Source organism: Canis aureus, chromosome 20 (genome assembly GCF_053574225.1).
Source record: "Canis aureus isolate CA01 chromosome 20, VMU_Caureus_v.1.0, whole genome shotgun sequence".
Taxonomy (NCBI): domain Eukaryota; kingdom Metazoa; phylum Chordata; class Mammalia; order Carnivora; family Canidae; genus Canis; species Canis aureus.
In genome coordinates, this window is record NC_135630.1 from 39,720,266 (window position 1) to 39,732,356 (window position 12,091).

The following is a 12,091-nucleotide window of genomic DNA, read 5'->3' on the forward strand; positions in this document are numbered from 1 at the left end:
TGCTAGGTGAGGTGAGTCAGTCAAAGAAAGGGAAAGACTGAATGATCTCAATTATATATGGGATCTAAAACAGAAAACACCAAACTCAAAGGAAAGGAGATTAGATTTGTGATTACCAAAGGCAGGAGGTTAGGGACAGGGAATTGGACGAAGACGGTCAAAGAGTACAAACTTGGTTATAAGATAAAGGCACCACATGTAATGTTCAACATGATGAATCCAGTTAACACTGCTACATGGTATATATGAAAGTTGTTGAGAGAGTAAATCTTAAAGAGTTCTTATCATATGGAAAAAAAACATTATTTCCTCTTATTTTCTTTCCTATCTATACAAAATGATGGATGTTACTGTAACCTTTTGTGGTAACCATTTTGCAATATATTTAAGTTAAATCATTGTATACCTTTGCTGTAGATATAATTGTATATCTCAATAAAACTGGAAGGAAAAGCATGTACATTTTTATCTTGATGGTTATTGCCAACTTACTCTCCAAAAAGTACAAATTTTATTCCCACCTATAGTATGACTGCCTATTTCCCTCAAGCTTGCCAAAATATGCACTTTCAAACTTTACATATGCTCACTGATTTTTTGAAAATGACTTTATTTATTTATTCATGAGAGACACAGAGGGGCAGAGACATAGGCAAAGGCAGAAGCAGGCTCCCTGCAGGAAGCCTGATGTGGGACTCAATCCCAAGACCCTGGGATCATGACCTGAGCCAAAGGCAGATGCTCAACTGCTAAACCACCCAGATGCCTGCTTACTGATTTTTTTGTATGTTTATATAAATGGCCTCTTCATACATGTTTCCCTTTTGGGGGTTTTTTCTTATTGATTTCTCCCCACTGCAGGTGATATTTGTTTTGACATTGATATTATCTCTAAACAGAAGGTGTAGAGAATAAATTCTGTATGTTAAATAAAAAACAAAAATAAGAGAAGTAGGATTTGAAATCTCAATGAGTAATTTAAAATAGATGCTCAGAGAACAAAGCAAGATGAAGAGAACGTGTAAATCATATGTTGAATAAATCTGATTAACACTCATTTTTTTAAATAAATATTTTTTTATTTATTCATAAGAGACACAGAAAGAGAGGCAGAAACACAGGCAAAGGGAGAAGGCTCTGTGCAAGGAGTCCCATGTGGGACTCAATCCCTAGGAATCCAGGATCATAGCTTGAGGCAAAGGCAGACACTCAACTGCAGAACCACCCAGGCATCCCAACACTCAGAAGTTTTAAACAGGTCCAGCAGATAACAGATAGTAGTGTGTTCATGTTCAAGACAGAAGTAGGAAACGAGAAAAGATGAAACTAAAATGTTCATATTCAAATAGGTTTTCGTGAAAAAAATGTACCTGATCAAAATGGAGTTGGGTCTGGGATAGCATCTCAGAATCCTGCAAATGGATGTAATTCTCACATTTTTATATATTCAGGGTTGTATTGCTCCCAAGAGACTTTGCCTTTATAATAAGAAGGTTTAGTTATATTTTGAAAAAAGCTACAAAGTGAAGGAAGGCTTCTCCCAGAGATAAGATTGGGTTCTTTGGATTATTGAGATGACCGCATCATACTAAACTCAAAAAAGAAAGTATTTAGTAATATCCAATCCTTCTGAGGCATTGTCAACACAGTAGGGCTTTGTTTCAAAAGAGAGGATATAGTATCAAATAAAAATAATAAAGATATCTCTATAGAACTCTATATTATAAACACAGACAACTCAAGAACTCATCAACCATTCTGAAGAGTGAATTAAACTATGGCCATCTACTCCAGGATGTTAACAAAGAGCAATTAACATGCCAAAGCCTTTGATGTATTTAGAATTTTATCATTATCCTGACAGTTTAATGGTATAAACATGACAAGTAAAATAAGGATTGGTTCCATATACAATGGTATGCATTTCGGTTAAATTAAAATCTATGATTTTATTCTGCTTTAGTGACAAAATAAGCAGAGAATGTTTTGGTCATTTCTAGGTTTGTTGATTTTTTGGACTAACTTCAAATGATGGAATTTTTGTTTTACTTTTTTATTGTGTCTGATTCAAAATAGATTGGGTCTCAATGCAATAAAATCTATATTAAGAAAAATCCAACACATACAGGGTCAGGTTTTAGGCTTACCTAATAGGCTTGATTACTAATGGATCAAACATTCTTTTTTTGAGGTAATGTTTCACATGTTATGAATCTCCTAATGTCCCCAGGTTAATTATTTCTCCTGTCTTTGTGCTATCACTTTGCCATATCTATCATAGCACCTATCATACTAAAGATTGCTTACAATCTGTTTTAACTATTAAACTGAGATGTTCTTCAGAGCATTACTGACATATTGCTTTTGTTATATCCAACATGCATTGCACATTGCTAGGCACCTGTAATCACTCAACTGCATTTTCTTGACTTTAATTGTTGGAATGATAGTGACACCTCAGAATAATTCATCTGAATGGTCTCTGTCTAGGTAGAAATGAGTGCTCATTGACCCTTCGACCATTAAGCCTTTTGTATCCATTTCACGTTTGGAAGGGTAATGGCAAATCTATATCTACTCTGATCAATATCACACGTTCCTGAAACACTGTAGAAGTAGATACAGATACTCTTAATGACAGATTGTTTCTGTGAGCAATTATGCTTCTTTTTAAGTTCCCAATGGTGGCAGTGAGATAATAATAAATTAAACACAGATGTTGTTAGAAAGTTTGAATATTTGATTGTCTTGTTAATAAATAAACTAGCTCTCCTAGAATTGTAACATTTTGTTGGTTTGTTGTTGTTGTTCATTTGAAGTTAATATTCAGCCCCACAATACTGAAACAGTGGGCTGAAACGGCAAAATGTTAGCCTATGTTGCAAAAGAGCACAAGTTTAGAAGTTAAAAAAATATTTCAAATTATTGATTGAATTTTGGAAATCATTTAGTGACTTCTTGGTAATTCTTCCCCTTCTCTAGTTAAAAATACATCATATAAGTCACATCTCACATCTTATTTTGATAAGTTCTCTATTTTGTTCAATTACAAAGATGGCCTTCCTTTAAGGAAATATTGCCTTGATTATATAGATAATTGGCTAGATTACATAGATAAATAGATATTTTATGAGCTTTGTATTCACTATCTATAATATCAATAATAAATCTGAAAATTCGCATCATTATTTCCATTTAGATGTAGAAAGTGCAAAGATCTTAAATAACTGACTCAAGGCCATATACTTAGTTTTAAGTCTAGGATACAAGGTCAAATCAGTCTGATTCCCTTCCATTGTCTATGCTGCATTATCTCTTATGATATAAGATATATCTAGGTATATCTACATATCTATATGAAGTTATAAAATAAATTATGAAATGGACATTGCAATTAACAAGCAGGTTGAAACATGTCTTTCCCTGTCTTAGAAATCACAAAAAGGGAGTACTAATTATGTTTGTCAGAATTCACTAAACACAAGACCACACAAAACCATTAACTTTACCTAAGAAAATGCACTCCAAGTCCTTTCAAGTCTACAATGTAGATTTACATATGTGCTTTATCTTGTTTCCAAAAACTGAAACAATGAATAGGCCATATACCCACAGCTGTGTTTCCATCTGAATAAAAGACTGTGGAAATGGGAAAGGAGAGAGTCCCAGGCATTCATTTAACTAATTTAAAAATCATTCAATTAACCAGATGTTGTCAAAAGTCTGCATTTGCGATGTCACTGTGAAAAATGATTTTTCCATTTCCCTTTCAACCTCTAATCTGTACACTGTGCTTTGGAGTGGCCTTCCAAAACAAAAATAGTCTCCACTGGATAATCTTTAAATGTTTCTTTTATCTTTAGGAATTCTTTTTTCCAGTTGAACTGAAAAGTATTGCGCTTTTTTTCTCTGAAGAAAAAAAAAGAGGGAAGAGATTAATTGACATATTTGTCAATATTTGTGTTATTTTATTGGTCTTGCTACTGCCATTGACTTTCATTTTTCTAACAAGAGAATCAGAATATACTACTTGGAGCACATGTCTCCATGGTTTGGAATCAAATATTTCAATTGGCTATTTAGCTACTTAAATATAAAGGGGATCCTGTCTTCGGAATTGATAAATTATAAAAAAAAAATCAAGCAGCAAAATGCTATTCATTATAGTATGTAAGTTTCTCTTCACTGAAAAGAGTTATATTCTTAGAAATCCTGTTACTGAGGAGAAAATTAGACTAAAATAAGTGAAAAAGGAAATAAAGTATTTTGACATTTGGCCTCAAAGTAGATTAGTTTGTACCCTCTATGGAGAAAACATGCTGTGTGGGGGAATAGGCTGAGTTGTGGAGAAGAATATTATGGTATAAGGAACAACCAAGTGGCTCTTCATGGATGGGTGGAGCCTATAGAGAGATAGGAATGACAGTATTCACTACTTGACAAAATAGATTATATAGTATGGCAAGACTGGAAAGTGAAGTTGTTGCCCCAGAACTAAACAGTGCAAAAAACAAATGACAACCAGGATGGATTTATAGATTATTTGAAAATTGTCTGGGAGAAGAGAATATAGCTAAATACTGAATTTGTCCAAGTTATCACATAGCTTGTACTATTGTTATTTAGGCTGAGGAGAGAAATTGGAGGTAGTTACAATATAAAAATCATGTGAAGATATATTTTTAAGGCATTGATACTTTTTAGCATCTTTAACAATTCCCTAATTGATGTGTACAGTCACTTTAGTCCTCTATCTTCACTCAACTTTCTGTCCTAGCAAGGATGGTTCATGGCACCTACTCTCCATAACTGTCTTCTCCAACTCAGAGTGCTTACTCTGCGGCCTCTGTCAGTTATGAGGCATAGTCAATAATTTGCCAGAAGTTATATGTCAATAGTAATATATTTTTATAGTTCTCTAGTGTTTTTCAAACAATGTGATAGAGAACGCAGTCAATACAGATTTGTTTTTACTTTCTCAATATGGGAAGTATTCGTGCACATTATACAATAAAAAGTTCAATTTTCCATTGTCTCGCTTAAGAGTTCCTACTCTGCTTGTATGAACATATACATCCAGGTATACACACACACACACACACACACACACACACACATCAGTCATCTTCTGGGAGGATGAGCTTGCTAGATAAGTAACTTCAGGATGAATATGTTGATAATAAGTTTAATTTCTAGGATGGCTGGAAACCATTTTCCTTGGAGAAAAGAGATGAATAATGGTACTTATTGTTACTACTGCAGGTCATAAAAAAGGCTAACAAGAGAAACAGAAATCCCTGGATTCCAGTTTCTCAGGCCAGGATCTATGATGACATGTATTTTCCCTGGACAAAGATATTATATAACCAAAGAGTGCTGGAATCCATTGGCTTAAAGCCTTGACAAAATACTAGCTAATCTAATAACTGCAACCCATGATAAATTTTGCATGAATATAACTTAATAAGGCATCCCTTTTAAAATATTATGTTTTTGCTCCAACAAGGGCCTCCTAGGATATTATAAACCAAACAAATCCAAATGTGTGAATATCAGCTCCAAGCCAAGAAAAACAATTCTTGGTAGAGGAATCATTTTTCTGCCTAAATATGGGAATGGCAAAAGCCATACAAGGGCTTAATGTTTCCCAAAATATCACAGCATGGAATCAAAGGAGAGGAAAGGAGAAAAGGGACTGGAACAAACAGCAAGTGAAAGGAATAAATCTCCAAAGGTCTGTGCTGTGTACACTCAGATAAGTATTCTGACTTCATGTGGCTTCAATGAATCAGAAAGACCCTGTAAATCTTTGGAGATTGAAACATCTTTATTATGTAGTCCCGTACCTGAAGCCATGCAAACACAATGTTTTAATATGTCAGAATGTTAATGTTATCTTTCTATTGCAGCAGAAAAAATTCTACATGAATAGGTATTGATTTCCTGACTGGGTGTTCCTTAGCATTTTACCTGGTGTTAGTAACTGATAAGCCTTGCATGGGATTTCATTACAGAAGATTCTGTTTCTTTCAAGCTTGTGCAGACACTGATGCCAGACCTTTTTATTGGTGCATGTAATCTGATGGACTTCACATTAAAAGCAATGAAAATCACATTAGTCTGTCTACTAGATGAGATGTTATTAAGAATAATGGGATAATGCTATCAGAGCTTCATTTCTTAATGTTTAGTCCTTAGAACCCAAGCTTTCTGACAAATACAGGCTGTCATGAGTTATTACTCATTCTGATACATGAATACTGATATATTTATCACTATTGGCTAAGGGGATGTCATCTATAAGATGATTTTTTTTTTTGAGATAGGGGATGCAGAAAAGAGGAGGGAAGGTACAATGAAGTCAGGAAGTCCACATAGAGGCAAAACGGCGTGACCACAATGAGTAAAAACGTTAGCCAAAGTCCAACAGCATTTCTATTATTATACTGTGCCTATATAAATATGTCTGATCATATGGGCTAAATGTAGTCATTGTTTGTTATTACACAACTAAATCGATTGGGGTACAACTAAGACCCAGTAAAATGAAGCATTATAGGTAAGACTATAAAATTAAATCATAGGTCAAGAGAAACTTATATATAATGTATTCCAAAGGGTAAGAAAAAATGTAATATATGAAATTGTTGTTCCAACATCACATATTCTTGAGGTCTGAAGAGGAGTTAGGTGTCCAGATTCCTAATTTAGTGTTCTTTCTATGGCAGTTATGATTTTCCATGCAATTTCCCCATGCTTAGAACCCTACAATGTTTTTGTATTCCCTTCATTGTACATGGTGTCAATGTACTTATCAATTACTTGTTTACCTAACATGTGTTATTATTAAACTATGACTATCCATGACTAGTTTAGAATGAGAAATCTGGTAAAAAAAGTATCCCTTCAAAAGTGCACCTGTCTCTCAACTGCAGGTTTATGATCCTAAATACATTAAGTCATGAGAGCCAAAGAAAGTGATAGGGGGTATGTATTTCAAAATTTTTGAGACAGATTAGACATGGATACATATATGGCTTTCACTTTGTCCTTTACACTTAAAAAATGATACATATCCAGTGTGTTTCTTGAAAGAAGACACTGTGGACCATTAGCACATTTGCATAGTATTTCTTCTATACTATTTGCATAGGATTTCTTCTCAGGCTAATGGACTGTGTTGGGGGGGCGGGCGGCAGAGAGAGAAGTGACAGTGTAGCATTGATTTTGTTTTAACTCATAAGTGCTCTGATAAAATTATATACATTCATACATGTCTATATGCTTTATATATTTTATGTGTATACATAACATACATTACATATATATGTCTCTCTATATAAAATTTATCTTTTCTAACATTCCTTGGTTTTGATTAAGGACAAAATAATGAAATACTAGGGCAACTAACAGGATTCCCCACGAAAGGGGTAAGCACATTCTCAAGTGTAGTTATCCTTTACTTCTCTAAAAATCAGTGTCACTAAAATCATTTGTAGTTCCCTGAGCTCATTTCAATGAAAGCATCTTGTAATGGTATACTTTGTATACAATCACTGACATCATCCTGTATGAGGGCCTAAGGCACATTTTTTCCCCTCTTTCAGAGGACATGGGATCTAAAGTAAAGGAAGGAAAAGAATAATCAAGAGGGATTTGTGAAAGATGATTGCCTGAGAGCATAACATGAATATAGAAAAGCAGGGGGAAAAAAAAAGAAAAAAACAACCCGTAACAAAATAAAACAGTATGATACTACCAGCTAAGAAATCAATGTGCACCAGAGGTACCCAACACAGATCACATGCCTGGGATTCAGCAGGTTTGGAATGGGGTCCAAATTTCATTTTTAACAACTTCCTAGTTGATACTGCTGCTTCTGGTCCATGGACTGCAGTTTGAGTAGTAGAGGTGCACAGACATTGAGGATCTCTTAGTCCTGAGGGTTGATATAAAGGCACAAGATACAATGGTCCTTAAACAATGAACACTAGTGAAAAGCAACAAAGAATGGCGTTGAGATAATTAATGTAAATTGTGCAGCTGCAAAAGGCAAAATGATATCTCCAAGAACCCTGGGCAAATGATCATTTTAACATTTTTGTTTGCCTATTTTGATATTAGGCAAAAATGCATGAGTACACACTTACAATCAGTTATCATTATTTGAGTATTTGAGCACAACATACATTGGATAATTTCTCTGTGCCTGGGACTGTGCTCTACGGAAATACAAAAGTCAAAGTCTCTGCCTCCCTTGTCCTGTGCCTCCTGGAACTTCTACTCTATATAGATGAGGTAAAGATGCAAACATATAAATGCAAATACAAATAATTATATGTGACCAATATGTTCTACTTCTTCAAGGTAAGATTTGAAATCTCACATCCTGCCCCAATCCTGATGAAAATGGAGATTTGTCTTTAATTCTTCCTTCTTTTGTTTAGTCCAAGAAGCCTGAAGTTTATTCAATGCAGTAATGTGGCAAAAACGAATATGTTTTCTTCAGTCCAGCAGAGGGCCCCCTTCAACATGGCACTGCCTCTGCAGGAGTGACTTGGTCCTGTCTTGTCACTGACGATCTGGCAGTCATTTCTAGGGGTAGAAGGATAGGAAGAAGATCAACTCTCACCTGTTACTGCTTATTCGTGTGGCCTTGGGCTGCTAATGTCCCAGTAGCTTAAATAGTTTATAGACACAACTCTTCTATTTCTCAAGGATTTACAAGTTTAGCAAGTCTGGTGGTTGCAGCTACTTTTGTTTTTTCCTACAATTTCTCATCTCAAGGATCATTTTGTCTTCTATCTTTATACTAGCCTTCAAGACTTGGAAGGTCTCCATGTGTACACACCTGTGCTACTTGAAGTGTGGTCCATGGACCAGGAGCCTTGGAACTTGTTAGAAATGAAATACTTGACTTGTGTAGTTTGAAGTCATTTGTGGTACTTTTTGTACTCTTATTTTACTGTTAACTTTCAACAAGTTTCCAAATAGCTTCTACTGATTTCCATCTGCCCTCCATCCCTCTGTTTGGGATATTGTTTGCCTAGGTAATCAACTGCAGGGATCACTCCCTCATTTTATTTGGGTCTTCCCTCAAGTGTCACTTTCTTTGTTAAGATCACCTCACTACTTTATTTAAAATTAGAACAGCCTTTCTGACTCTGAATTCCTAGCTTTATTTTTCTCCATAGAATTTATTGTCAACTAATAATCTATTTATCTATCTTAATTTGTCCCATAGAATGAAATTCTTTGAAATAAGGATTTTTCATCTGTTTTATTAAATATCCCTAATGCCTAGAACTTTACTTGCTATATAGAAGATCCTCAGTGAATGAATGAAAGGGGGGATGGATGGATGAATTAATGAATAAAAAGGTGATATTTCTATTGAACTTCCAAAGAAAGCCTTTACTTTTTAAAAATTCGTTGAGGATGGCTTAGCGGCTGGGTGACTGCGACAGAATATGAGACTCCTAACTCTGGGAAACGAACAAGGGATAGTGGAAGGGGAGGTGGGCGGGGGGATGGGGTGACTGGGTGATGGGCACTGAGGTGGGGCACTTGATGGGATGAGCACTGGGTGTTATATTATACGTTGGCAAATCGAACTCCAATAAAAATATATTTTAAAAATAAAAAAATAAAAATAAAAATAAAAAACAAATAAAAAATAAAAATTCATTGAAGCATTACAGGCAATCAATGTGCTAATAGCAGTATACTAAGAAATCAATAATTTAATTATTTTTCCTATTTGATTATATTTATTTATGATGATTTTAATGTACATTTTTCTCTCTAAAGTTGATATTGTATTATTCATGTTGAAATTGATATTGGAAAAAATAGTGACACAAAAAACATTCTTTGGTAGTGTTGACAAGAAGAATGATTTATCTCTTGACAACCTTTCCCATCACTAGGTTAACAAAGTTTATTCACGTTAGTAAATATAATTAAATTTCACCTCATTTTCCACAACGAGAACAATTATTTAAGAACTGAAAATAATACACAAATATTGTTAGAAAACTCTAAAATATGAATGAAAAGCAACTAGGGATTAGTGTCTCATTAGTGCTAAGTCCATAATAAAGTCCATAATGACAAACATCAGAAAGCGTGAGACAAAACATCTTTATCAACTACTATATTCAAATGGGAAATGAAGTAATAGTGTTTTCTTAGGTTATATAAAAGGTAGAAATTTTGAAGACATTTTATTGAAAACAAACCAGAGACTAAATAAATCCACAAGGATAGTCCTCAGTACTTCACACACACACACACACACACACACACACACATTCTCATTTGAATTGCTATCTTTGTTGAATTAAATGCTTGAATGCTTACCCCTACTGTCATCCTCTGAAAAAATTATAGTATTATTGGTTTTTCTTTGTTTGCTTCCTATAGAATCACATTCACTACATAACGGATTCCAGTCTCTGTGTTGAAGAGAACCACACTGAAGTCATTTGCCGAGGACATCAAGTGGTATAAACTTGACTTACTTTTCAGAATAATGACAGGATAACAAACCACTCGAGTTTTAATTTTCAGTTAATAGTGTGGGGCCATGACTGTTAAGACAATTTATCAGGCACTTAATAGTAACAGTAAATGTTAGTGTTGGAAGGAAGAATAATGTTCATAATGTTTATTTAAATGCTGTATAAAGGAAAGAGTAGGGCATGTGGAGTGGAGAGGTCACCATGAAGCCCTGCCTTCAGCCCCATTTTAATCTGGTATCTGTGGAGAAACCAGTTAATGATGGTTAAATGATCAGGAGAAGTCATAACCATCTCAGGTCTACCTCATTCAGGAAGGTGTTTTAAGGACCAATTCAGTTACTCTGAGCAAACATGTTCATGTAAAATACTGAACAAGAGAAGGACCTTGAATCCTACATAGTTGAGGACAGATATACAATTAATGGCATCTTTCTTGATTCTCAATCTAGAGTGCTTTTCATATTCAGCTTTTCATGATACAAGTATAGAAAGAAAAATGTTGGCTTTGTTAAGTCACGTACGAGTGGTTCTCAGGGTTGGTCCCTGAACCAGAACATCAGCATCCCTTGTGACATCGTTAATAATGCAGATTCTCAGGCCCCAGACCACATCTACTGAATCTGAGATTGTGTATGGGACCTGGAAATCCTGCAAAAGTTGCTGCTGCAACTTGGAAGTTTAAGAATTACAGCCACTTTTATTTTGAATGGTTTAATGTCTTTATCTGTGGAAAGAGGTGGTAAGTAGTTCACCTGCATTACTTTGACTTTGCCCCTAACTAAAGTTCCAAACCCCTGAAGGATCCACCACTTCCTGCTTCCTAGACTCTTCTCACACCAAGATCCCCAGGCTCTCAGAGGTTCTGTTACACTGTCTTTCCTTCAGTTTGTGAATGCCACACAACCTCGGAGTTCTGCTGGGAATGTTCTCCCCTGGCCTTAAGCAATTCTCTCTCCTTCCTGAACACCCTTCACCTCCCAACTCAAGCATTGTTTCTTCATGAAAATCTTCTCTAATCTCCAGATTAGGCCATATCTCATTGTTATGACTCACATGACTCTCCGTACTTGCCCCCTGTAGCACTTGTCACAGTTTGTAAAGACATAACTTCGTGATTATCTGATTAATGTCTTCCTCACCTACAAGAATGCATGCTGCCTATAATCAAAATCAAACCTATTTTACTTACCATTAAATCTCTAGTAGCAAGCTCAGTGCCTGCACCTGGAAGTTGACCAATAAATATTGTAGAATGAATGAATAAAATGTTACTCCACCATCCTCTTTCAACTTATTGAACTGTAGAAAATAGAAGACCACAATTATAAAATAGAACAATTGAACTGACCCCATGAGCATCAAACCTACAATTTAACTCAATTATCATTAACTACTCAGTTAATATTGTACCTAATATCCACAAATGACCTATGTATTAAGGCATGATGTGGTGAGGTTGAATGTTTTAATATTTATTTGGCTGAAGGGAATTAATTCAAGATGAATTAGGCTACAAGTAACAGCAAAAATAAAGCAGCTACAAAAGGCTTATAGAAGAGGAGACATAT

At 35.0% G+C, this 12,091-nt stretch overlaps 1 long non-coding RNA gene across 16 annotated transcripts in view; it reads right to left on the reverse strand.

The window, feature by feature from the left end:
- Positions 1-12,091, reverse strand: part of LOC144291720 (uncharacterized) — a 223,444-nt gene that overhangs the window by 25,130 nt on the left and 186,223 nt on the right. For 12 of the 16 annotated variants that reach the window (XR_013359136.1, XR_013359138.1, XR_013359130.1 and 9 more), the window contains 3 exons: positions 11,713-11,822; positions 8,387-8,595; positions 7,809-7,939 (listed from right to left, as the gene is read on the reverse strand). This is a non-coding gene — a long non-coding RNA (uncharacterized LOC144291720). The remainder of the gene's footprint in view (positions 1-7,808; positions 7,940-8,386; positions 8,596-11,712; positions 11,823-12,091) is intronic. The other 4 variants (XR_013359126.1, XR_013359123.1, XR_013359125.1 and 1 more) reach the window with 3 other exon arrangements.